Source organism: Canis aureus, chromosome 24 (genome assembly GCF_053574225.1).
Source record: "Canis aureus isolate CA01 chromosome 24, VMU_Caureus_v.1.0, whole genome shotgun sequence".
Taxonomy (NCBI): domain Eukaryota; kingdom Metazoa; phylum Chordata; class Mammalia; order Carnivora; family Canidae; genus Canis; species Canis aureus.
Genome location: NC_135634.1, coordinates 1,528,754 through 1,545,447, shown reverse-complemented (window position 1 = coordinate 1,545,447; position 16,694 = coordinate 1,528,754). Strand labels below are relative to the sequence as shown.

The 16,694-nt window shown below is 40.3% G+C and overlaps 1 protein-coding gene across 1 annotated transcript in view; it reads right to left on the bottom strand.

Moving 5' to 3' along the window:
• The window catches only part of FOXO1 (forkhead box O1), a 103,651-nt gene that overhangs the window by 72,852 nt on the left and 14,105 nt on the right, over window positions 1-16,694 (bottom strand). The gene's annotated exons all lie outside the window — the stretch shown is intronic.

Below are 16,694 nucleotides of genomic sequence, written 5' to 3'. Positions count from 1 at the left end.
GTGGTTTCACAAGTGCATATACATGTCAAAACTTATCAAATTGTGTACTTAAGATATGCATAGTTTATTCATGTGAGTTATACCTCAAAAAGCGTTTTCTTAAACATATATACACACTCAAAGCCTTCTGAGGGTTTCAGTCTGTGGGCTCTCTGACAACTTGTCTCAACACACCTTATAACCATGAGGCCCCCTCTGATCCCTTTAACTCTTCACCCTTCTTTCCACAATCCTGAAGAACTCACCATACTATCTGAGCTTGTCTTTCTTCTGCTTTTTTGTACATTCTACTGTTATTTCCTGGAAAAGTAACAGTGAAATTTGGGCTCACCCAACTAGACTCAAATCTAAACTGTGTCAAGTTAAGTGGTCAATGACAAGGCCAGTTCCTCATCTGTGAAATGGGGATTATGGCCACCTGCGGACAAGATGCAGAGGGGAACTTAAGGTCCAAGTAACTGAGGTAGAAAGTATGACAGCACTGAGTAAACTAAAATAATACAAAACAATACCGAGTGGTCATTATCTCCATGCGTCTAAAGCCCTGCGGGCTCAACCTTCTTCCTAAAGTTTTCTCCCAGGCACTTGCACACGCCCCCCTCTCCCCTGAATTCAAACAGTACTGTCCCAAATACTTTGCAAGGCCACCTACAGTCTACCACGTTAATCACAAGTATATCTCATGAACAAGATACACCTATGCAAACAAGCATAACAGCCTCACATTGCCCTGGCTGTTTACTTCCTAAGAGCTCCATGTCTGAATTCAGTAACATACTGAACTGCAGTGATGGGATGTGGTCACTGAAGAGGCCCAGCCAGTAAGTGGCAATGGGTTAGCTCTAAACTGCCTCCAACTTCATTCACAGTCTGTGGATATATAAAGTGGCTGGATGTGGGGCCTACCTATCAAAGGCCCTCCCTTCACAAACTGGGTTGTGGACCTGGGAAGAAAGCTCAGATCCAATTTCCCTATGGAGCACTGGCCTCCACATGGCTCTTCTGGGGCACTGTGTTCTCTAAGAGGAAGCTACAGAGGACAGGTTGAATGAGTGCTGGCACGGTGAAGTATACATCATTCTGAAACCAGAGGACCTAGAAGGCAGATAGGAACTGGTGGTCACCAAGGCTCCAGAAACAACAAGTAGCTGGGTTTAGGATTTTCTCATGCTCAGCACTCAAGCCCATCATTTGGTGCAATAATTATCTTTAGTTAAATCACATTTAGTATTTTTAACTCACTAAAAAATGCTCACCACTTAAAAACTGGCTAATACCTTCTACCTTTCCACCTCCAAAAAACATGGGAAGGAAGTTTTAAAACATAATTAGCTAAACCAGGAACCCCAGATGTCCCAAAATGCTAGGCATTTTGTTCTAGGAATTCGAGTACTATTAATTTCACAGCAAGGGGAACTGAAACCCTGAGAATCTCTGATTATATAGAAAATTCGCGTGTAGTTTATATACACGCAAGCCAGAGGGAATCCTTCAAAACAGTCCTGGGCTACTTCTGTTTTTGTTCCTAGTGAAGAGCAAAACTTACTTGTCCACACTGGAAAAACCAGGAAAGGCTTGTCATCTAATGATTGGTCTGGTAAATAAGAAAAGGCCCTAAAACAATCTATTTTTCCCTTTGAAGTACTGTGAAGGCTACATGCTTTGGGAACACCACTCTGTCATTTTGTTTTAAATCTTATAAATTTCTTGGACAGCCCGGGTGGCTTAGCAGTTTAGCACCACCTTCAGCCCAAGACATGATCCTGGAGTCCTAGGATCAAGTCCTGCATTGGGCTCCCTTGCATGGAGCCTGCTTCTCCCTCTGCCTGTGTCTCTGCCTCTCTTTCTCTGTCTCTTATGAATAATAAAATCTTTAAAAAAATAATAAAAAGTAAAACATAAACCTTGTAAATTTCTTAAATGGGAGGGAAAGTGCCTTGGGGTACAACACTAAGATCCCCTCCTGGCACCCCATTCTGCTGGAGTGTGGCTCGGAAGAGAAAAGGGACAAGGTACCCACAGAGGTGTGACTTCTGATTCCCAAAGAGCCTTATACTGAGGAGGATTTTCTGTTGAACAGAAATTATGCTGTGGGGGATCCCTGGGTGGCTCAGTGGTTTAGTGCCTGCCTTTGGCCCAGGGCATGATCCTGGAGTCCCAGGATCAAATCCCACGTCGGGCTCCCTGTATGGAGCCTGCTTCTCCCTCTGCCTGTGTCTCTGCCTCTCTGTGTCTCTCATGAATAATTAAATTAAATTTTAAAAAATTATGCTGTGGAGATAGAGAAGTGAGAAAGAATGAAGCCATCACGCTGAATAAAGAAACATGAGCAGGATGCAAAAATAAAATTAACTGCCCAAGTCTTTGTTCCAGAGTTCTCAATCCTCTGGGGTTGGGGGGAGGGTGGGCTCTGGGGGTCCTGTAGGAGGTAGGAGTGGCAGCATGGTGGTGAAGAAGGGCTCCCCCCACCACAAGTGTTTATGTTCCAACCTAGCGGCATAACCAAAACAGACTGAACAATTGGAGGACAAATTTAGAGCCACCAGTCCATAAAATATAGTGAGTCCGTAACCTCACATTATATACTGAAATTAAATAAGTAGGATCTTCGCATTTCAAAGACCACCACCACCACTTCTACATTCATATTCATGGCATTATTCACGTAGAAAAACTGGAAGCCATCCAAGTGTCTATTGGCAGATAAATGGAAATGTGGTATATACATGCAACGGATTATTCAGCATTTGAAAAAGACATTCTGTTACATGCTGTAGTATGCCTAACGACCTTATGCTATGTGAAAAGCCAGTCACAAATGGATTCCACTAGTGAGGTACCTAGAATATTCAAATTCAGAAATAGTAGAACGGTGGTTGCCAGGGGCTGAGGGTAGGAAGGTATGGAGAATTACTATTTAATGGGTGGAGTTTCAGTTTTGCAAGATAAAAAGAACACTGGAGATAGATGGTGGTAATGGTTAAACAACAACGTGACACTACTGAATGCCATGGAACTATACAGTTAAAAATGGTTAAGGTGGGCAGCCTGAGTGGCTCAGCAGTTTGGCGTCGCCTTCAACCTGGGGCGTGATCCTGGAAACCCGGAATGGAGTCCCATGTCGGGCTCCCTGCATGGAGCCTGCTTCTCCCTCTGCCTGTGTCTCTGCCTCTCTCTCTTTCTGTATGTCTCTCCTGAATAAATAAAATCTTTTATAAAAAAATGGTAAATAAATAAATAAATAAATAAATAAATAAATAAATAAATTTTTAAAAAATGGTTAAGGTGGTAAATTATGTGTAGTTTATCCCAATTCAAAAAAACAAAAATACCAAGGAAGTGAAAAGACCATCCACAGAATGAGAGAAATTATTTGCAAACTGTAGGATATAAGATTTATTAATTAGAATAAAGGAGCCTTAAATCTCAATAATAAAAACATAAGTAACACTGTATTTTTTAAGTAATCTCTACACCCAACAAGAGGCTTAAACCCACAATCCTGAAACCAACTCCACTGACTGAGCCAACAAGATGCCCCAAATAACACAATTTAAAAATGGGTATAGGGGACACCTAGGTGGCTCATCGGTTGGCCATCTGCCTTTAGCTCAAGGCCTGATCCCGGATTCCCAGGAGAGAGTCCCACATTGGGCTCCCCACAGGGAGCTTGCTTCTCCCTCTGCCTGTGTCTCTGCCTCTTTGTGTCTCTCATTAATAAATAAATAAAATCAATCGATCTATCAATCAAAACAGGTGTAGGAGGAGTGTCTGGATGGATCAGTGGGTAGAGCATGCAATTCTTGATCTAAGGTTACCAGTTGGAAACCACAATGGACAGAGAGTCTACTTGAAACAATCTGAATAGACCCTTTTCCAAAGAAGATATACAAACAGGCAAAAAGCACGGGAAAAGATGCTCAACATCATTCACCATCAGAAAGAAAACAAAACCACAGTGAGATACTACTTCCTATCCACCAAGATGGCTAAAATAAAGCACAGTAACAAGTATTATCAAGGATATGGAAGAATTAGAATCCTCATACCCCGGACGCCTGGGTGGCTCAGCAGTTGAGCACCTGCCTTTGGCTCAGGGCGTGATCCCAAGACGTCCAGGGATCAAGTCCCACATCGGGCTCCCTGCATGGAGCCTGCTTCTCCCTCTGCCTGTGTCTCTGCCTCTCTCTCTCTCATAAATAAATAAATCTTAAAAAAAAAAAATCCTCATACCCTCCTGGTAGGAATATAAAATGGTACAGCCACTTTAGAAAACAGTTTGGCAGTGCCTCAAAAGATTAAACAAGAAGTTACTATATGACTAGACAATTTAACTCCTAGGTATATATAACCAAGCCAAGAGAAATGAAAATATAGATCCGTAAACACACACACACACAAATGATCACAGAACATTATTCATAATCATCAAAAGTGGAAACAATCCAAACATCCATTAACTGATAAATGGAGAAATAAATAGCAGTATATCCAAATAACAGAATACTACCTGACACTAAAAAGGAATGAAGTACTGACATATGCTACAACATGGATAAACCTTGAAAACATGCCAAGTGGAAGCCAGTCACAAAAGATTACATATTGTACGATTCTATTTATATGAAATGCCCAGAATAAGTAAGTCCAGTAAGACAGAACGTAGATAAATAGTGGCCTAGGGCTGGAAGGTAGGGGGCAAGTAACTGGCAATGGTTACAGGTTTCTTTGGGGAGTGATGAAAATATTCTAAAATTAATTGTAGTGACAATTTCACAATTCTAAAAACCAATGAAATGTACTTTTTTTTTTTTAATTTTTATTTATTTATGATAGTTACAGAGAGAGAGAGAGGGAGGCAGAGACACAGGCAGAGGGAGAAGCAGGCTCCATGCACCGGGAGCCCGATGTGGGATTCGATCCCGGGTCTCCGGGATCACGCCCTGGGCCAAAGGCAGGTGCCAAACCGCTGCGCCACCCAGGGATCCCTGAAATGTACTCTTTAAATGGGTTCACTGTATGCTATATGAACTCAATAAAGCTAATGTGAAAAAATAATACGAAAGTAGATGTCCATCCATTCCATATCCAAAAGAAACCAGTCACAGTAACTCTCTGAGTGGAAAAGGAAAGAATTCACAAGTCTCCTTAAAATAAATTATAGGAACTCACCTTTCTTCAGCAGCCCCCTTGGTAACAACAGCCCAGGTACGTATCAGTGGAAATGTCTATTGTACATAGTAGGCCAAGCACGCAGTTATAAAAATAAAGTTCCAAGGAAAACACTCACTGTATTAAGGTTGGAGACAATTATGAAAAGTTTCCTTAACAATCTAGGATTTGACAATAGTTCTTCAACATTAAACTGCCCACATGACAGGTATACAATCAGTAATAAGGCTTGATATTCCATAGCTATATGATTTTACAGCAAAATGTAGAGAAGCTTCACTTTTCTAATAAAACTACCCATGACAAAGTCCCCTAAGAGCTTTCCCAATGACACCACAAAGCTTTGCTCTATGTTAGGGTAATCTGCAGGAGAAGACTCAGCAATTTAACTAGTTCGTGTCTATATAACTACATACAAGCACATATAATTGTATTGCCACATAGATAAATAACCAATCTCACCTAGACATTAATAAATGAGCAAATGGACATTCAACGAATTGAATATAAGCCTAAGAAGCTGCTGAAGAAAATATACAATTTATGTCATTGCAGTATATTACTAAGAAAAGTGGCTTTGGTCTTTATTTCTAAAAAATAAAGGAAGGAAGGAAAGAACCTCTACAAATTCACTGTCAATTTAGCATCATTCACCAAAATCTAGCCTCTAAACCTGACAATATTTATGAGTCATGACCAATTAAGTATATAAATCACCTACCTTATGGGTCACCTGGCAATGTTCTGCCTGAAATGAAGTATTAGGCACCAAAAATATTTACAGAAGAGCCTTTGAATCAAAGAACCATAGAGCCTAATGCCATATTAACACTCCCCCCCCCCCCCCAAAAAAAAAGGAATTTAGAAAACTAGTGGTTCCCATTCATTTTGTTTCTACAATTCCTCCTAGGAGGAAAGAAGCAATAAAGCTGATAAAATTTTTCTGCAGACTACCCAGCATCTGCAGCTTTGGAGAACCGTTACATTACATGCTTCTTCTAATACTTAGAAAAAATTTAATCATTTCTAATAAAAAGCCCTTTAATACAAAAGAGTAACATTTAAAGACTTAATTTATAGTTTAATATTGCAATCCATGAGAATGAGGAAGAAGTATTTTATACACCATCAAGGCCATTTAATAAGAAAAAAAAATCACTACAATCCATTTTGTTTTTACTCAGCTTCATAATCTACTCATCAAACACTAATAAAATTTCTATAATCGGGTTTATAATTCTTGAACAAATACCCTGTTAAAACTATCATGAAAGTATTTTTCCAATGAATCTGGTCCAGTATTTGTACACAGACAAAAATTTAGAAGATGTTCTATCTGGACAATTACTTTAACTCTCTCTCTCAGTGCCCTCTACAATTAGGCAGGGCTGTGCCTTTTCCAGGAAGGGCCTATGGCCATCAGCACACCCTCTGACAAGGACAAAGGCTGCCTTTGTGTCCTCACCCTCCACAGGGGTTTACTCTACCCATCTTGGGGGCCTGAGTGGTCCTGGCCACTAGGATGCACTGCACTCCAACTACTGCCTCCTCCCACAGACCCAATACATACATCTCAGGACCACGGTAGCACAGTAGTAGAGTCTGTGCAAAACATCAGTTATATATCAGAAGGGTCAGGGCACCTGGCCAGCTCAGCTGGAGAAGCATGTAACTTAATCTCCGCATCTTGAGTTCAAGCCGAATGTTGAATGTAGAGATCACTTAAATAAATAAAAAATCAGACCTCTGCCACTTACAACTGCCACAAGCTATACAATCTTGGGAAAGTCCTTCCAACTCTCTGGGTCTCCTGATGATAATAGTCACTTGGATAGGCTGCCATGAGACGAATAAAAAAAAAAATCTACAACAATCCTAAGTACAATCAGAATAAATAACAGTAATCATAAACAACCGCATTTCTTGAGCACAGACTGTGTGCCAGGCACCGTTCTTTGAGCACTTCACATGTACTAACTCAATCAGTTCTCACAATTTACAGTTGAGGAAACTGAGGCATAGTGATTAAGAAAGTCACAAGTAGAGGAAGACTTGATTCAAAAATCAGATTAAAAAAAAAAATCAGATAATCAGGGCACCTGGGTGGCTCAGTGGTTGAGTGCCTGCCGTCGGCTCAGGGCATGATTCCATGATTCCGGGGTCCTGGGATAGAGTCCCACTTCAGGCTCCCTGCAAGGAGCCTGCTTCTCCCTCTGCCTGTGTCTCTAACCCTGTGTATCACTCATGAATAAATGAATAAAATATTTTTTAGGAAAAAAAAAATCAGACAGCGGCTCACCAAGCTCTTGGCCATTCTAGTTTACTGCAGCAACTATTAACTTTATGAGAATAACTTAAATCTATGGTTTAGAATACTACAGAATTTCAAAAACATTTTCTGTTTCTCTATAAATCAATTACAGGCAAGACTAAAATTCTGAAGCACTTTAGAGTCATTTCCAAGTTACAATACACATTTTTACCTAGAGCCCACCTAATTTATTAACAATGATATCTGCCTACTTAAAATTTATTTTTTATTTAATTCTTAAAATTTCTTTTTGTACCAGTACAGTTCAGTGGCAGAAAAGACTAGAATACTCTCTTCCTTTATAAATTTAAGAATCACATGGATTGGGTTACGTTAGGTTAGTACAATAATAACAGTAAACCTGGTAATTTAAGGATCTGATCTTTTTTTTTTTTTTTAAGATTTTATTTATTTATTCATGAGAGACACAGAGAGAAAGAGAGGCAGAGACACAGGCAGAGGGAGAAGCAGGCTCCATGCAAGGAGCCCAATGCGGAACTCAATCCCGGGACTCCAGCATCATGCCCTGAGCCAAAGGCAGGCGCTAAACCGCTGAGCCACCCAGAGATCCCTCAGAAATCCGGACCTGATCATTTAAATTGTGACTCTTTCCTGCCTGTTATGTGTGAGGAACTACATTCAGGTGTTTCTAGGACCAGTAAAGAAAACAAAAGCATTCTGCCATACGGAGCTTGCAGCTCAATGAGACACAGGAAGCAAGAGACAGATCCAGGAGAATTTCCATGAGAAAGCACACCTGTTATGAGGAATCTAAGCAAAGACAGAGATCCCATTCAACTGGGAGTTAATCAAAAAAAGCTTCATAAAGGAGGTGGCAAAAGAGATTGTGATGGAGGAGGAAGGAAGCACATGTGAGTGAAGCCAATCCCGTGAAGGCCTGAGGACCACACCAGGGATGAGCATTTTGCTAATCCCTGGGGTACTGAAGATCTCAGAAGGCAGCACTGTCCTGAGTATTGCCTGCCCTCTTAAGACAGTGATGAGAAGAACTGAAGCAAACTCTATATACATGCCACTCCAAGTTTTGCAGACACTTAATAATCAACAAATAAAGAGATGTTAGTGCAGGAAAAATATACAGGGTAATTTTGCGCAGAGCGGAGTTTCTCAATCTCACAGTACTGGCTTTTGGGGTCAGATCATTCTTTGTTGGGGGGCTGTCCTGAGCATTGCTGGACGTTTTGATGCTTAGTAACAACTCTGGCCTTTCACCTCCAAATATGCCAATATTGGCCCCCCCTCCCACCCCATTTCCACAACCAAAAGTGTTTCCCCAATTGCCAAATGTGCCCTGGGGAGCAAAATCTTCCCTAGTTGAGAACCATCAGCCTCACCTTTTATACAAAAATGTAGAAATACTTAGAATTTTTTCCTTTCTCCCTTCTATCTGAAAAATCTCTGCAGATAAAATGGATGGAGGACAGGGGAGACAGCAACCTCTGCCTTCTTATGCGACAACCCCAATCTCTTAGTCCTCACATCAACCAACTTGCCCAAAGCTCTGCTCAGTTCACCAAGCTTGAATAAATTTGGTGACAATACTCAAGGTTCTAAATAGTACTTACTGCCCCCCAAGAGCCCTTTTACATAGGTAAACAGAAATTCAATCACTTTAATAAAACAAATATTAAATAACCTTCTACATAATCTCATGCTAAATTGGCACAAATCCTGTCCATCTATTATGAACTACTTGTTCAGGACCTCTAAAATGCCACCACTTCATACAAGCAACATATAAAAGCAGTTAAAAGAAAGAACCACAGTGAGCTGACATCATTTCTTAAAATTTATAACATTTGGAAGAATATCCAAAGGCAGATAGTGCCTACCTATCACTGCCTCTGAACCACACTACTCTCCATGCATCTTTCAAAGCAAAACCAAAGACTCTCTCACTCAACAAGGGAAATCCCAGGAATTACACAGACCAACTGATGATCTAAGTAAGAAGGGCAGCTTGGCATTCTACAACTCCTCCAATTCCAGGAGGGTGGTCTGGAACAAGCCACAATGCCTCCCTTGGCCTTAGTTTCCTATCCATGCAATGCAGACAGTGCCAAATGGTAAGGAAGACTAACCAGCACTTAGCAAAGTTTGGATAACAGCTTAACTGAGAATTTTACCTTATCCTTGCCCCTTATTGAGGACTCAGTAATCTTTTTGAAGCTTAAGCACAGCCAAAGAACAAAGTCTTTTCTGTCCAAAAGGGTCAGTATTTGTTCTATTTGTCAACCATAGAGCATGAACTAGCCAAGCCCATCTCCCTGTGAAAGGAAGTACATTTTTCTTCCTTTTAAGCAGTATGTGGAGGGAGTGACAGTGCATAGTACAAATGAATGAAATCCATCCACCCACCTACTGAGGAAAATGTGGGCAATTCCTTTAGGCCACACTTCGAACTACGAACTACCTCTGGGTCACATGGTCTCCTCCCAACAATTCATTAATCATCACCACAAATGCACTCCCCTTCCTCTCCTCAGAAGAGAAGAAAATCCACTAACCCAAAGGTTCTCTATGTCCAAGTATTTTGTCATCCTCAAGAGTTAACCAGCTGATGAGCCAACAAAACTTGTCCTGGGACCTTCCGTATGTGCATTAACTGTTTAGATTTTGTTAATTGTTAATTAACTGATTATCCATTAATTTTATTTTACCTTTGTATTTCCAACTTTAAATCTAAGTTCTAGTTTTTTTCTCCAAGATTCCAAAGATAAGCATTCTCATGGTTAAGAGACTGAGATTTACAATAAAAACCCACTGACATCTCGTTTCTATCACTTATTACTATGTGACATTGGGCAAATTAACTTTGTGCCTCAGCTTCCTCGGCTAAAAAATGGGGATAGAGAATGCCTGGGTGGCTCAGCAGTTTAGTGCCTGCCTTTGGCTCAGAGTGTGATCCTGGAGTCCCAGGATCGAGTCCTGCATCAATCTCCCTGCATGGAGCCTGCTTCTCCCTCTGTCTGGGTCTCTGCCCCTCTCTCTCTCTCTCTCTCTCTCTCTCTCAGATTTTATTCATTTATTTATGAGAGACAGAGAAAGGGAGGCAGTCCCACATCGGGCTCCCTGCATGGAGCCCCCTTCTCCCTCTGCCTGTCTCTCTGCCTCCCCCCCTCACTCTCTGTGTCTCTCATGAATGAATGAATGAATGAATGAATGAATAAGTAAGTAGTGCATATAATCCAGAAGCCCATTAACAAAAAACTGAAAGCCCCGGACTCTCAGCTACACTGAAATTTAAGTTCAACGACTCTGGCTAATGCTAAAATGTATAATATGGCATAATCATACAGTTCCTGCTCAGAACACTTCCATTTGCCCTACAAGTACTTCCCCGTGGTATCAACAATCCCATTTTATAGATCAAGAAGCTAGTATGGCAGTGATGGGATTTATCTAAATATGAATTATCTAATTACCAACCTAAAAAACAGAATCTAGGACTCCTAATACTTATGGCAAAATTACAGATTGGGCGAGGCTCATGGGGGCCTGTTGTAAATGCAACGTTAAAGGGAATTATGACAGCTCCGCAATGGCCCCCAGCCTCAGTTCCAGGACACTTGGGTGATCTAAGGACATCTTTCCAGGGGTGTTAGAAAACATATCTAACCAAAGACCTAGAGGCAGGTTTTGTAGACACTGACACTGGCTGGCCAATTACCACTGTCCAAAATTACAGTGGGAAAATTGAGACAGAAGGAAATTAAAACATGTATCTCCCAACAATCTGTAATTAAGACAGGACTAAATCTTCCTCTTCCACCTCAGCTCACCCGCCAAATGAAGCCAAGTAGGCAACGTTTCCAAGACTGATAAAGGAGAGTGGCAACTTCACTGCCTAGAACAGAACAGAAAATGTTAGGAGGGGTGGGGAGATGATGCAGGGAGGGAGGACCAAGGAGAAGATGGAGACAGGATGAACATCTCAATTTAATGCAACCCAAGAAACACTCATGGCATAAGATCTGCACATGGGTCATCCTAAGGCATGTTAACAGGTCACGTGTGCAGTGTTGTCTCAGGCACTTCCCAAGTGGTTTACAGCACCTTGGGATGGTTCTCTCTTCCCAAAAGTCAAATATAGATTAACTATTCATCATATAATGGGATAGATTTGATAGTACAGATTCAGTGGAAATGTACATCTATACATCCAGACTATCTGATGCCAGAAAAGCGGTTTCCTTCCCTTCTCTGCCTATCACCAGTACAAACTGAAGTTAGTAAAAATCTTTCAAGACAGGCAAATGCATTCTTAGAGATTTTTTTAGCTTAAAGACTACAATACAGAGTTGTTTCCATTTAGCTTACTCCCCTCAATGACACTCCTCTTTATGGGCCTTGCTTAATGTGCAACTTGCTCCATGAAGCACAGTACTACTACCATCCTCCAAACACTGGTTAGAACCAGCACAGGCCCCTCCAGCCCTACAGTCTTTTACCACTCTTCTATGCCTATGCCAAAGAGTGACAGGATCCAAAAGCTAGCACAGGCTTTCTCAAGCCACCCTCCCAGAAGCATAGTGTCCCTAGACAAGGGCACTACCAACTGCACTGTGTACTTCATTGGTCATTCCCCAACCACAACAGAAGACTAGGTTTGGAATTCTGTGTTTTGTCAACATAGAGAAATCTAAGTCTTCTGAAAGACTTATTAAAGGGTTAGGACTGGTTAGTTGGGAAAAGAATAATTACAGGAATTGGCTTCACGTACCTGAAGGGAAAATAAATTAAGCTAATTCAAAGTAGCTACCAAATCCAGAACTGGAAGCAAGCCAGGGACAGGGGAAGGGGGAATTATGGGCAAACACATAGGCTCAATATAGAAATAAACTTTATAGCAGTATAAGAAGTAACAGATTCTCAAAATTCCCAAATGACCAACCAGAGCCTTCTGTATCAGGTAGTAGTTATAAAATTTGCTCAAAATAAAACTTCAGGGGAGTCTGGCTGGCTCCATCAGTGAAACATGCTACTCTTGATCTTGGGGTTTAAAGTTCAAGCCCCACACTGGGTGTAGAGATTATTTAAAGATAAAATAAAATAAATCTCCATGATTCTTCATACCTTCATTACACAAAGCTTAATAAACTTGAAAACCCAAGTCAAAACTCAAGACCTAGGAAATAAATGAGAACACAAACACTTTATGGTAATTCTATAAAACGTGTCAAACACTGAATCTTCTACTTTTAACTATCTGAGAATGGGATTAGATCTGCCATTTCCAATGGCAGTAATTAATACAATGGGGTTGTTGTAATGAAGTAAAAATGCACCAGTAAACAGTAATAACCTGTGAAGAAACTTTTCACCTGATTAATAGGTTGGAGAAATGTATTCAAATTGAATAAATTAGGGGGCTGGAAATGAGAAAGAAAGCAAGAAGGAAATGAAAAAGTACAGAAGGGAGGACACCTGAGCTCAGTGGTTGAGCCTCTGCCTTCAGCTCAGGTCGTGATCCTGGGGTCCTGGGATGGAGTCCCACACATCGTGCTCCTTGAGGGGAGCCTGCTTCTCCCTCTGCCTGTGTGTCTCTGCCTCTCTCTGTGTCTCTCTCATGAATAAATAAATAAATAAAATCTTAAAAAAAAAAAAGTAAGGAGGGGGAGTAGGAAATGATCAAAAAGACCCTTTTATATAAGCTATTTAGAATTGTACCCTCAAAACCTCAGACTATGTGGCATCTTCATTTAGTGAATAACTTAGAACAGATCAGACCGACTCCCTACAACCCACATTTTTTACTAATCTACCCCAGGTATCAGCCTAAGATGGGAAATGAGAAAATAAATGATCTTTAAAAAGCAATGGGGGTGGGGGTGGTTCTGTTTAAAGCACTTAGGCAAAAGTGGACTTGTGTGACTCTTAAAAGGGGAAATGCTGCAAAAGCCTGGCTTCAACATTTCCCTCGACCTCATCAAATTTTATATATTGAATTTGATGACAATTCAGAGGGGATAATTTTTGATGGTGGTTCTGACTAATGGTGGTTCAAGAAACAATCACATGTAACAGCAAAACTCTCCTACTCAAGAGAGAAGCGGTATGTTCCCTTTTGCAACTTTCTCTGCTGTTGATAGCATACTTAGAACATAAAAGCATCACAAAAAGACAGATTTTCTTCCTACTATAAATGCAACAAAGAACCTAAAATGTCCAACTAGTCAAAAATTAAACCCAGATCAAAAAAAAAAAAACTAAATATCGTAGTATTTTAATATTCTGCACTAAATAATTTCATAGGCTCAGACTCCTATAATGAGCATGCCAAGTTTTGAACCACACCCAGCCGAAATAATTAATACACTCTTTGTGCGGTCCAATTTTATTTTTTTTCCTGTCTTCCTCCACCTCTGGTTGAAAGAGCCAAAATATGTATTCCCCACTCTATCACAGGAAACAAAGCAAGGGAATTCCATCTAAACTGAAGGATGTCAAATTCCCAGGCACAGCCAGGCAGGATGTCAAAGGTCATACCTTATATTTGGCCAAAGAAAAATACTATTAATATTTTATAGCCAGAATGAATAACTATAAATCTGAAAGCTGTAACTTGATGAAAGATGGAAGAGGCATTAAATTCAAAAGTTTCCAAGCCTACACAGGTGTGCTGTCCTAGTGACATTCACGTTCATCTGCAAAATACATGTGGTCTAACAAGTCATAATGCTCTTATCAGTGGGCCCCTAATGGGAGGGCCCTGTGAAGAAAGGTCTGCAGGAAAGTGGCTGCTAACGTATGTCAAGCTAAAGTCACAAAGTAGTAAGCAGCCTGAGGGAGCAGGTGGACCCTGCCAGGAGATGAGCTTCTATGCAAAAAGCAAGTCACAAACTCAAAAGTCTTGCTTAATAAAATTCTATGTCATTTTTTAAAATTTTTTTATTTTATTTTTTTTAAAGATTTTATTTATTTATTTATTCATGAGAGACACAAAGAGAGAGAGAGAGAGAGAGAGAGAGAGAGAGAGAGGCAGACACAGGCAGAGGGAGAAGCAGGTTCCATGCAGGAAGCCTGATGTGGGACTTGATCCCGGGTCTCCAGGATCACGCCCTGGGCCGAAGGCAGGCGCCAAACCGCTGAGCCACCGAGGGATCCCCTATGTCACTTTTTTAAATGAGTCCCTGAAATAGTCTCAGCAAGCCTCCCAGAAACATGCTTAACAGAGCATGTGACTAAAGGGAGGGCTCTCCATTTCAAATCCCAGGGGTATATTCACAGGGATCACAAAGAATTTAGTCAGGAAAGGAATCCCTCTGATTCATTACCTCAGAATCTGAGAGGTTTAAAGTTTTAATTTTATGCCTCTGACACCTTTACTTCTTCCTCCCAGTCCTCTTTAAAAGTTATCTGAAACACAAATGGAGGTGGGAAGTGTGAATGAGGCTTAATTGGAAGCCCTGAGCTGTCAATCGAAGTAGAATGATCTCAGCTCTGGACTTCCAGGACTGAATGTGTTTTCCCTTTTTTCTTCTTGCCTTTTATACAAACACAGGCGGAAGTCAAGTCATGGTTAGTCTAAGAACCATAGACATCAACAGCTTGTCTTTGATTAACTTCATCACAAAAAATATTAAACAGGGTCTAAGAATCTATGAATACATTCAGCATCTGACATAACCCAAGATCATTTACAGTGTTCAACAGAATTACATGGCACAGCAGTCATTTTAATTTTTTTTCTTTGAAATACAATTTATAAGCCATGCAATTGAATGGTAATGAATTCTGAAACGAATGGTAATGAATTCTGAAAAGGACTTTCAAACATGCACCCTTCCCAGTTTCTGGATCAGAATGAACAGCATACATGTGAATTACATATGTGTCAACATAATACTCTCTCCATTTTATTCTCTCTTCCCTATTTTCTACCTTTAGATCAAAATAAAGCAAACACACTAAGAAATGCAATGGCAGGGGATTCCTGGGTGGCTCAGCGGTTTAGCGCCTGCCTTTGGCCCAGGGCACGGTCTTGGGAGTCCCTGGATCGCATCCCACGTCGGGCTCCTGGCATGGAGCCTGCTTCTCCCTCTGCCTGTGTCTCTGCCTCTCTCTCTCTCTCTCTCTCTCTCTGATATCATGAATAAATAAATAAAATATTTTAAAAAAGGAAATGCAATGGCACAAACTATAATATTCAAACTACTCTCTCTCTCTATCATGAATAAAATATTTTTAAAAAGGAAATGCAATGGCACAAACTATAATATTCAAACTACTTATTAAATGGCTTGAAAAACCCAACTAAACTGAAAAAAAATTACTCCAGAATATTTACTTCTGAGTTGGACACCACAGTGAGAAACTCAAGTTAGAAAGATCGTGAAGAAAGGCAGTCTCTGAAAAAGTGTAAAAAGATGGTGTGGGGACTAGCCCTCAAACACAGGGGGTCCATCTAAACATCCAAGTGTGAGCTGGGTAATTCTAAAAGCTGTGACAGCCATGCTTCTATATTTCTATTTTTGTAATCCTAAATCTGCTTTTGTTGTTATTGTTGTTGTTGTTGTTTTTTAAGTTTGTTCTCTGTATAACCATTCAAAGATACCAAAATGCCATTTCAAGAAAACATCCCTGGAATACTGGGATATAATATTACAGCGCTCCTAAAAAGCACAGTGATCACAGCTGGGGAAATATCCATTATAGAACCAAAAAAGATGATGTACATCACATCAAAACACACACCTAATTACAGGAATTTTTAACCTTGATACATTTCCTTAGCATTTATTTTTTAATTTTCCCCAATACTCCAGAAGAGAAAATAGCAATAAAAATCATCTGGTGATCTCTTCTAAAATGTAAAACCATCAAATACTGTGTTTGAAATCAGTATTATATACTACCACCACCACCACCCCAAAAAAAAAACCAGTGTTAGAATCTGAAAGCCTGCATGTTAATGCAAATACGTGTAACAAATATAAACCTAGGCCCTATATAATCAATTCTATTTCATGAATTCTAAGAGGTTCAAGAAAGCATTTGAGACACACAGGTAACAGAAGTATAGGAATCTTTTACATTCAACGTATGCAAATGTTATAACGGGACACTAAAAAGAAAATTAGGAGAGACCAATTAAGCCCCAGATTACATAAAAGTCAGCATGATGGTCCACAGGAAGCTTTCACATTCATTGCATGTAAATTTCATGATGGCCCGCATATCTACCCAT